This window comes from Strix aluco, chromosome 10 (genome assembly GCF_031877795.1).
Source record: "Strix aluco isolate bStrAlu1 chromosome 10, bStrAlu1.hap1, whole genome shotgun sequence".
NCBI classification, from domain to species: domain Eukaryota; kingdom Metazoa; phylum Chordata; class Aves; order Strigiformes; family Strigidae; genus Strix; species Strix aluco.
Genome location: NC_133940.1, coordinates 27,501,886 through 27,513,693, shown reverse-complemented (window position 1 = coordinate 27,513,693; position 11,808 = coordinate 27,501,886).

The window sequence follows — 11,808 nt, the reverse complement described above, 5'->3', positions numbered from 1 at the left end:
GGTAAGAAGTAATAAAGCTAGTGTCAGTATCTGAAACAAAACTAGAAAATTGAAACACAACCTTTTGTCAGTTTGAAAGTAAACGCTAGTTCAGATCACCTGGACAGAGTCCCAGTAACCCAGATTATGAAACCTAAAGTCACTGCTGACCTGCATAGACCCTCACACCCAGTTCCAGTCTAAGGGCCAATAAATGCACCTTAGGTTTGTTCCATTCTGGAAAAAAAATATTAGAATGATAGAATACTTTGGACAGATTTGCATATAATATAGATTTCACATCAGTTCTAACAAAACCAGGAGAGTTAATAAAATTCCCAGCTCCTGATAGATGAAGCCTCCGGGAATGGGAAAATGTTCTGCTGCTTTTGCCTGAAAACGTATCACCCACAAAGCAACACTGAACATTTCTCATTTCTTGACTGGTGTGTCTGCAGTGTGACTTGTGAAATAATGGAGACAGCACAGTGAAAGCTCTATCTCACCCATCTGCTGAAGCACTTACTTGTTACATGTGCAAAACAGGAAGAGGAAGCAGTAATTAGCTCTATCAGGACAGCATCTCCTGGCATGAAGGGGGAGAGAAATAAGATATTTGAAGGATATAATTAAAAAAATAGCAAAACTAATGTAACAAAAGCCTAATCAAGCTCTCGGAGGAAAGAGAAATCAGGCTGCAAGCCATGATGATGGTCAAACACACACGTCCATGCCTGTGCAAGGAAAATATCAAAGGAACTAATGCCAACCCAAAGAGAAAATGACCCAATCAATCAACTTCGAGTCAAAACTAAACTGTAGCACATAATGAGACATCCGGCATAACAATGATGAATACAGATCATCAAATATGCAAAGTAATTTGGTTAAAATCACCAGAGGAAATAGTATTAGAAATTTCCTGTTCTTTGAGCACTCAAGTGCTCATCTTGTTGGTTGGGTTTTATTTCTTGTTGATTTAAAAGGAAAAATGTAAAGAGAAATCCCCCTGATGAATGATGACGTACTTAGGCAGGCTCTTTATTCAAATGTGAGATTCAGATAAGGGAGCCTATATACCAGGGATCTGTGAAAATATGCTCTTACAGCTACTGGCGTCCATCTGCAACACTTTTGTATTTCTGCTTCTAGAACAGATTGCAGAAGATACCACCGAGAAGTTCTGTGAACTAGTGGAAGCTTGGGCTTCAATAGTTACATCCTCTTAGTTCCTGGATGTCACTGGTGGAACTGCCTGAAAATAATTCACATTCTTGGTCAGAGAGATGAGTTGTGTCACATATACCACCACGCTGAGGTACTTTTGCTCTCATCCAGTTGCTATCCACTGCTTCAAAACTTCCCATACTTCGGTCCCATGCTTTTCGCTTGGATTTAATTAGGTGCAGCCTCAGCCTCCTAACAATATTCCTGGCCATAAGCTTCTGATCAGCCCTGAAAGTGCCTTCCCCAGGCTGTGAATCAAGCCCTTCAATTATATAACCTGCTGCTCTCTGTGGCTGCTCTTATCTGATGTGCTGAGGAGTTGTTGGTTTTTTTTTTAAAAATGAGTATTTGCTCTAGACGAGCTCAAAAGCAGCATGCGTTTTGATGTCATCCTGCTGTAACTCTCCCGCTGCTCGAGCGAAGGCAGCGCTGCCTGCAAAGCCCTGGCACCCCTGGGCGAGAGCATCACCGCTCCCTCCCGAGCCGAAACGCCTGGCAAAAGCGATGGACGGCTAAAGGGCTCAGTGGTGCACGAGCATGTGATGCCAGCACGATCTCAGGCCTTCGTGGCAAAGGAGAATCACAGAAAGGAAACAGGAAAAACTTGTGAAATGTGTTTCACCTCTGGGGATCACGTAAAGCACAAAGTGCATGGGATCATGTTAGTCCCAACTGTCACGTGTCTGATCCTGGATGGACAACTGCAGCCTCCAAAGCTGCCCATCAGGAACCTTCTGTAGGTGTTAAATTCACATCCCGCAGACTGTTTACGTGAGAACGTTCCACTGACTGCAGTGGAAGACATCTTGCTGTCCCAGCGATGGAGCGAGGAGTGTCCTTCTTCCAACCAAGCGTGATCTCTGTTAAATACACACACTCAAACTGTCCTCTACCATGCACATAAAATGCCATGAATATGCTTTAGAATAGAACAGTTCAGTTGGCAGGGACCTACAACAATCATCTAGTTCAAATGACACTACCAGGACTCCTCCTCAGCTTGGTTTGGAGATTGCCAGTATTTCTGGAGTGAAGAATCTCAGCTCAGCCCCTCTTAGACACCAAGTGCCAAGACTCTTTGCCTGTGAAGCGAAATAGCTACAAACCACACACAACTTTGCCAGCGTAAACCAAGCATTAATTTTCATTCAACGATGTTTATAGTACCTGGATATTTTCACTAATCACTACATTCATGCTAATCTCAGTCCCATTGTTAAAAATTATAATCACAGGCTGCCATAGTTTTACAACTCACCATTTCTTGTCAAACCGCTGGTGCAATATCTTTCCAAAACCTTTGGTGTTTTTTTCTCTTTATTAATTATATTATGTGATCCTCAGTATTTTGAAATGTACCTGAAGGTTTTGCACTTTGATATTCTTTTCCTCTGGTGGAAAGAATTAATAACACATTTAAACCAATTACATGTTTTTTCACACTGGGCTCATTCAAAAATCATTCTCAGGCAGATAGTAGAGAACAATGGACAAGCAAGAAACAAGCCTTTGTGATTAGAAAGTAAAAAGTGCACTGGAAACTGCCTAAACAACTTCCAAGGACAGTGGTAAAATTAATGGGTTGGTAAAGATGATTTTTAATGGCAGATCAAAAAAAGCGACTCTATGGTTAGAGCGCGATGTCTTGCCCTTGGTGTGTTTTACTGTATTTCTTGCAGCAAAGCACACACAGGACACAAGATGTCTTTGTTCCTATGCCTGTCAAAGTCAAATTTTGCAGGAAGCAACACTCCCCATTCCTCCTGACATGGGTGCAGGACTGGAGAGTGTGCCAGGATGTCTCCATCCTGTCTGCTCTAAGACAGGGACTAAACCCCCAGTCCCACCCACGCCAAAGGCAGTGGACAACACAGTTTTATCAGGGTGGTTTTGTTTCCTGGCAGTATGTCAGATCTTACCCAGCTCTAGTTTTAGTTTTCTCCCAGTTTACAAGGCAAAAAAATTTTTGGCAAGTTCAGACCGTGAATATTGAAAAATAATAACAAAGTTCCTCAGAAAAGTTGCTCTGCTGGTTCTCAGGAAAAATGTTAGCCTTTCAAGTCTGAGCAAAACCATGGGACTCACTTTTCCTCTAACGTTACTCCCACTTTCCATGGAACAGAAACGAGGAGCAGCCATGGGAAAAGGGATTTCTCCATTAAAATTTAAAACACACAGACTTTACCCATCAGCTTCAGCTAAGCATGGACACACATTCTACATAGTCACATATGTTGATCTAATTTCTGGAAACCAAAATCTGCTTGGGACACTTCTCTATCAGAAAGTTATTTGAATGTTTACTCTCAAATGACCTTTTTAATTTAGTACTATTATTTCCAGTTCTAACCTGAAGTATCACTTCCAATAATTATTCTCTCATCCCGGTGTTAATAACATCTGATTGTTGCCTGTTCCCTCTTTCCCTCCCTTGCCTGGGCATTTCTAAATCACACTGCAAATCTCTGGCTATTAGGTTCAGTGAAGCGTATTAAACCTCTTTGGTTTGACTTCAGATGTCTTTGGCTATTTAGTTGCTTTTAAGACTTTAATCCATCATCCTTCCTCTTTCAATGCCTCTGGCTCTTTCTACTTTCCTGCTCCTTGCTGGTGTCCTTCCATCTGCTGATAAGCGTTGCCCAACAAGCTTGCAGCGAAGGGCTGTGGCCTTCCTGTTTACCAGCACGGCCTTCTGTGCCAGTTCAGATCACACAGTCCATCTCCTGCCCACGTCAGTCTGATTTACAGCCTGAAACCACCCATTTCGGTACCCGCTGCTCTTGCCTACCAACATAACTGCAGCATCTGATCAACTCCCAGTCCAAGACATGGTCGTCTGCAAGATCTCCCTGGGCGGAGAGGAAAACCACCAGTAAGAAGTGACCAACTAGCTCTGGAGATGCAGCCCAAAAGTCATTCAGCATAATTCCAATTTCTCTTCCTCTTTTGCAGCCAGATGAATTGCATCAACATGACCGCCAAACCAGAACAACCTTGAATTAAAAGAAATGAGAAGAAAAGAATGTAAGATAGGACTAGCCGTACAAGGAAGCATGGAACATCTACTGCACCAACTGATTGTCCTTTTTCACAATTCTTAATTCTCTTTAGTACCAAAGCTTCTGAGCTCCACCTGGGTAAAATAAGGGTGTTTCATGCCAGAGGCATTAATTTTCATGTTCCTTTATGATACCAGGCTAGATAAAGTATCTTACTATGAACAAGAACTGAATTTCTAACAATTAATAAACTAATTTGTACAGCCATGCTGAGGAACCATGAAATATCCTTCTTTCTGATTTGGGAAACAAGACAAAAACCCGTAAGATGAAATGAAGGAGAGTATGGAAGTGGAAGGAAAGGAACACATTGGAGGTGCTGGGATGTAATTGGGTTGAGAAGCCTGCCGAGGGCAGGAGGCTAAGTAGAAATATATTCTTTTGTTTTCCACTTTCACTGAGATGTGTAAGCTTCAGAAACCATTTGGTGTGAAGCAGGGTTGGAAGGGCTGAAAGGTAGTCTGAGCCTGTGCCTGCGTTTCTAACCCTAAAGAATCACCACGTAAAAATGAGTCTTGCTAGCCTCAAGCCAGACGACACTGGAAAACCTGTCCTTATTGCAAAAACCCACTCAGAAGTCAGTCAGTAAAGGCCCGTAAGGAACCATGCTCAGGTTTTTATTATGGAAAATAGTTCTTTACTTTTGTAGACCTATTAATTCTGAGTTTGAATCAACAATATATTAAATTTTGTGGGCTTAATATATCAAGATTCTTGCTTTTATCTCTAGTTGTGGTTGCCCCAGTCACTTGCTGGTAGGAGTAGTCTCAGTTTTCTAGGAAATGCTGGGTCATGCTAACTTGCTCAGCTGTCAGATGTTCTTTAGAGGAAGGCAAGAGGAGATGGGTTACATGCAGGTCATCCTGTCATCTGGGTTGGGAAAGGAAAGGGAAGCACCTAAGGAAGCTAGTGTGAAAGCTTCTTCCTAAAAAAAAAAAATTTAAAAATTAAGAAAAATCAAACACTAGCTCATCTCCCTTGTGATCACTGATAATTAAAATGCTACGTATGGTGGTCCAGGCTGGGAACAACCCTCAGCACAGGCTGCAGTCCTTGGTCAGCCACTTCTAGGGGAGGCCACACCGTTGGGCTCAGACCCAGGGTACCAACCATGAACATGCCATAAGATGACTCATTAGTGTTGATCTCAAATTCAGCACAGCAGCAATTAAAATCATAGCTTTATAATCATATTGACTCTGAGTTTTGCCAACACCATTTAAAATCCAAAGACAACTTGTTTGTTTCCATCCAGCTGGGGATTGCTCAAAATAAGAAAATACTGCTGGAAAAGAAAAATTCTCCTATGGGGGATGACAAATAACATACCCTGTACAGCAGATATCAGAGGAGCTTTTGCAAAACTGAGACATGCTCATGTTGGAATTAATGCCCTTTTAGTCTCTTCCAGTAAATTTCCAAGTGCCGAGAAGCAGAGAGCTAAAGGAATCCTAACGCTGGAGTTCATTACCCACTGCCAAGCAATGTCTTAAACCCCTCTTTGTGCTGCTTCCCACTCATCACCTTGCGAGTTAGAGATGCAGGTCACCGGGCAGTCGGTGCCCAGAGGTACCACAGGTGGAGACAGGTCTTTCCCCAGCTTTCTGTGAGCTGCCCAAAGTCATTTCTATGAGATTTTGTTTCACATTTGCAACACTCTGAGTACACGTATATATAAAGTACACCAGCACAGTTGTATCTATCTACTCCGTGGCTGTTTGCACATCAAAACCACACAGGCTTTGCAAGGTCAGGCTCAGGAGCAACTTCTGACCTTAGACTGACACAAAAACCCGTGCCAATGCCAACCTCTTCTCAGGAGAATTCAGATGTCTGTGCGAACTATCCACACATATCTGTGAGATTTATGACTGATGCTTGCTCTGTGAAGACCATCCTGCGTCATGAAAATTGGCCTTTTTTGGCCATCTGAGTACTTCTGAGATAAATCAGCTATGTTTCTGTTTAACTTGCAAGCTGAGACTGACAAGTAATTGAGATTAAAGGCTGTTTGTTCAGATACTTGTGCTTAATCTGGATGGCTGCTCTCTGCCCAGCAGCCTTCGTAGCTGTTCTTCCAGGGCTTTTCCTGATGTCCACCATAATGTTTTACACTCACACAAATCACGTAGGGTTACCGGATACCCCGTACTTTGTACCTGCCTGTCCTTCGTGAAGGGCAGCAGACCTAAGCAGAGCAACCCAGTTAGAGACAAAGATTTCTGCAGAAATTGGAGCATTTTGTGCCCGCTCAATGCCAAACCAAACAACTGATTTCTGCATTGCCTTCCGATTAATTTGCCCACATTCAAGGTCCTCTGTTGCCTTCAAAAATCAGATTCCAGCTTCTCATTCCTGCCTTTAAAGTTCTGCATTAGAACAGAATTAAAAAGTACCAAGCTGATGTTTTCCAAACTCTCAGACTTCCACTGCAGGAACCATGAGCCCTTAGCTCAGCTGAAGTCTTGGCCTGCTCCATTATTTATTTAGTTGTACTTGTATACATTATTATTTCTGTGTTGTGTTTTCCTTCTAATTTTTCCCACAATGCTTTTTTTTCTAAGGCGCAGCAGGACTCAGAAGAGGATCGTCATTATTTAGCCCTTATTTTTGTTTTCCAGACGTTACAAATTTTGGAAGCAGTAGCTGTTCTAGCAAAACCATGGGGCCATGTCAGGGCAGAAATCATCACCAGCACCTGCCACATTTCCCCCGCCAAGGACCAGCTCCCAGTACTTCTGCATCTCTGCAAACACAGATAGGTCCTAGATCTTATTTTACACATTCCAGCGTTCTCTTCAGATGAGAGAAAAAATAAAATCCCAATAAAAAAAGAAAGCTGGGAATCATTTAGCCTCCTCTGTGCAGGTTGTGGCGATAGCCGCTGGCATTAGCACCATCACTCGTGCACACTGGGCTGGGTTTGCATCAAGGCAGGTAACGCATCTGCAGTTTCAGCTGGCAGTGAAAGTTATTTTCTTCTGAAAAACCACTGGTGTGGCCTTAAAAACCCCAAGCTTCTGGTAATTTTCCCATTTAACAGATATGTTACTGCTCCTACCCCCAGACTCTCTCCAGATCTTTTATCAGCTTCAACAGACTTATGATCTGCCAAGTGACAGGCCCTGGAAATCCTGATACCAACTTTCTCTGATCTTAAGACCAGAATTTCTTTGAGCAGAAACCAACATTTTCCTCTCTACTGTCCTGGATCACAGAAGCTACAACTGTGCCAGCTCGTACAAAGCTCTCTTCCACTGGCAGCAAGGCTCTCTCCAGTCTACTTGTCTCAAGCAGTTTGCCCAAAGCTCTGTCTTTGCCATAAAAAAACCTACATGGTGTTTGCAGTGAATTGATGGTTTTCATGAGAATCAAACCATTGAGTCTCTCCTGATACCTTTCACAGGGAAAATAAAGAGGAACCTCAGGAGATGGACCGGGTTGTTCTAGCCCTTGCTCATTCCCAACCCTTGCAAGCTCAGTGGTGTCTGCTGCTGGTGGGGCTGGCCAAGGCCCCATAACCACTAGATCTATCTGTAACCGCTCTGCCCAGTCAGGCCACGGTACCAGGCTGAAACAAGCCCTCCAGAAAGGGCTTGTTGTTTGAGAAAAATTCCCCATCAACCAGAAATAAACATTTAATATTTATCTTCTTGGTAGTTCTACAAAAGAGGAGGGTTCAGTGGGCAAAGCATCAAGTGTAAGACCTGGGAAGCTGCTTGGCAGGACACAGCTTGGGGCTGAAGCTTACCAAAGGACTTTGACAGTACTGAAGCCAACCCCACTTTAACTACAATTTTATTCATGTCTGTTACAAACTTCTGAAAACCAGACTAGCACAGTAGCCACACACAAAAAAGGAGCAGAAGAGATAGGATAACTGAAAGAGAGGACAATGAACAAAGTGCCATTTTTGTTTAATAAGTGTTTATGCTGGTTCCAAGGTTTTTCTCAGAGTTACAGCACCACCACCACAGACAATGAGAAGCAAAATAACAGTAATGGCTCATGCAAGAGCTTGCAACGCTGCAGCAGGAAAAAGAAAATGAAGCAAGAGGCGATAATGCTAATATGAAAAAGCAAAGGCTTGAGGAAATAGAAGAGAAAGGTGCCAATGCTCTCACCTCTAACTTCTTGCTCACTTCCTCATGTGAGTCTGGGCTTACAGGAAAAGGAGTGATTTTCACCACAGTGGTGGGAGAGCAGGTAAGCATTAAATAGGTGAGATTAGATGGATGAAGTCACTTCAAGAACAAGTGTCATGAAAGGGGACTCACTCGTGCTGACATCCTGCTTGGGTGATCAGAGGGCTGCAGAGCTCCTCCTCCATCAGAGCCGGGCACTAACGAAGCTGTGGAGTGAAGGCATGCAGGTCCACTGGAGAAAGGACACAGGTAAGGGGGTTTTCCATGGGGACCAGAGCTGAGGATGTGCTGGAGGCTCTACATAGCTCAGGAGTAGCATATTTTGGCCAGGACTGATTGAGATGTGAACAACTCTATCCTTCCCCTTTCCTGAATCCCAACCGATCTGGTCAAACCCACTTTCCCCCTCTCTTCCAAGTTGAGCTTCTCAACCTCAGCTGTACAATTACCAACAATCCCACCCCCTCCTGCTCTCCAAGAGCAGCCCTACCCGCCTTGTCTTGACCAAGGGAACTATATAAACCTGTGATTGCTCACAAGGAGCAGCTGTGCTACATTTGGGGGCTGTGCTCAATGTGAAAACCCAAGATATTCAGTCTCCCTTCGAGAGAAAAATCACAGTGAGAGCCTGCAAAAGGCAGTCCCTGCCAGCACCTCCATCCACAGGGTTGCCTGTACAGTCATTTTTCCCCAGGTAGCTGCAGGATTTACTCCCTCCACGGTGATTGTTCACAGGTGGCTGTGTGCTGTCAGGTTCAACCTGCCTGTGCTTAGTCAAAAAACATTAAATGGGAACACAAAGAAATCTTAGCAATGAGGAACAATGGCCAGTTTTTCAATGTTTAAAAAATGCAAGCATTAATTAGGCCTAATAACTCCCTTAGGACAACTATATTTCCAAAAAGATTTTCTAGAGTTGCCAGTGAGGTTGCTCAGAGTGTCTGAAGTTTGAATATGGTGCAGTTAGGTTGCTCTCTTAATTAACTGTTTTTCTATGTAAGTTAATTTTGTCCATCTGTGTGTCCCAGTAGGAAGTAATTTACTAATGCCTGTCATCTGTCCAAATAAAATACATCTACTAATAAGGGAATTGCATGGAGTAGCACAGAATTTGTTTCCTCCTTTCATTCTTTTAGGCAATGATAACACTCTAAATAGCTCTTAAGATCTTCCATTAAAGAAATAATAATTTTGTCTTTCTGCCAGCTAACTTTCCCCCATGCCAGCTAAAGATAACCAATGTTAATCTTCAATACAGAAAAAGCAGATTTCTAGCAAACACTGAAGGCAGCACCAGCAATTCATCTTGCACTTTTTCCAGCTCCCCTCAGCAGTAGAAGGGTTGCTTCATGCGATGCCTGCACGTATGAGGATCTGGAGGGACACAGATCATGGCATTAGTGCTGTTGCTGCTGGTGGGATGGGATTCCCAGCCTGGCTGCTGAGTGAGCTATCGGAGATCACTGCTTAGCACAGGCTTTATCTGCTCGAATCCTGCCACGCTCCAGCCAAACGAAACCCTTACAATCCCAAACACTCCTCCAGGATTTTCCGATGACTCTGCATTTACCTTCTACCACAGCAACAAGCTTTTGCTCTGCTTTCATTTGCCACAAAGGTGTGAAGGCTGGAGAATACCCTTACTCTGGGTAAATATACATTTGATGAAACATGGGACAACACTACTTCTGCTTGTACATGACCTACGAGACCCAGCCTGGGCTGGTACATCATTCTGGAAATGGCACTGGTGCTATGTGTCACCCATCCCAAATTAAAACCCAACAAGACCTGGGAAAATCTTCTACTTCCTGGTGCTGTTAGGAAACAGGAATCTCATTCTACTAAACTCAACCATTTGCAACATCTCTGACCTCAAGAGCTGGTTTTGGTTCATGACTGAATTTTCAGTTCTAGTAAAGAATCCAGTTCTTTACACAATGATAATTTACTATTCCCGTTTACAAGCCTGAATAAAACTGCTTAAAAACCCAAAGCAAACCAACCCCCAGACATCAGGAAAAATAACCCCACCAGAACCAAAAGAAAATCTCAACCTCGGACCAAGATAGCCTTGAAAAACATGAAATGCCAAGTTGAAAAACACATTTGCAAATATTTTCTTCTAATGCAGCCCCACTCACTGGAAAGCAATTTCTTTGATGTATCCTGTATATTCCCTCAGGGGAAAATAGAAATTAGACTCATATTTAGAGGAAGCATCATGAGTGTTTATGGAGGAAATGACTCCCAAAGATGGTCTGGGGTAGCAACATATGTGTATCCTCCAGGGTCTCAAGGACAGCAGAGGACATTTTTCTGGGAAATCTGCGCTGAGCACACTCCAGAACAGTAGTGGCAACCACATGTCTACGTGACTGTGTCCCTGTCAGCTCCTTGGGTTTACTGCCTGGTGGATGCTCACCCGTGCCAGCAGAACCCCTGCCCACGCTGGCGCTGCGATGGACTGCACCCGTACGGAAGAGAAACCATCCAAGCCTGTTGCAAGTTTTGCCAGTCCCGAGAGATGGCTGAATATCTCCACATCCATTTGCCACGTGTGCAAGGGTGGATGATGGGATGCACACCTGCTCCTCCCCTGCCCTGCTGGGACTCCGAGCTCATACCCAGCAAAAACTGCTTTTCTCTTGAGCCTGGCTGGCCTCTGAGCAGCACCCACCAGCATCAATGACTGGAGATGCCCAGGCTGCCAGAATTTTAAAAAAATCAGGCGTAAAATTGCTGTCATCACTGGATACAACAACAAATATCTTCAAGTGGACCAAGCCTATGTAGCAGCCTTATTATATCTGATGATACCAAGGCTACAACTAAGAGCAGCAGAAGGCAAAGAGCAAAACAGGCAGGCTGGGGGGAGCAGAGTGGTGTGGGCAGGTGCCTGGGGGAGCACAAAATTGGGGTGAATCACAGGCAGACGTGAGAACAGCATCATGTTCCTGGGAAGTTTCCAGCATGACTCGAACTACAGACATCCTTGGACCACTCCTAAACACTGAGCAGTGGTGGTGTGGGATGTGAATCGTACTCTGTTGCAGTTTTATTTACTGTAGAGCAAAGTTCAATTCCTGGCAACATTATTACACAAATGTTAGCAAAATAACCCAAAATTTCTAAGGTGAAGCAAGGGAGTGAGTGGACCGGTTGCTCCCAGTGACATGGCTCACTCCCATTTTCCCTCTGCTTGGGAGGCCTGGACGCAGAGCAACTCTTGCAGGCATCGATGTTTCCAAGAGGCACCTCAGTGCTACTCCCATGCTTTGGTTTGCTGTTAGGAATAATAATAATAAATAAAGGCTGCACGTAGGATGCAGTTCCAAAGCTGACAACACAATTTCTATTGAAAGACCACAAAAATGAGCTCACTCTTCTCTTTTGTG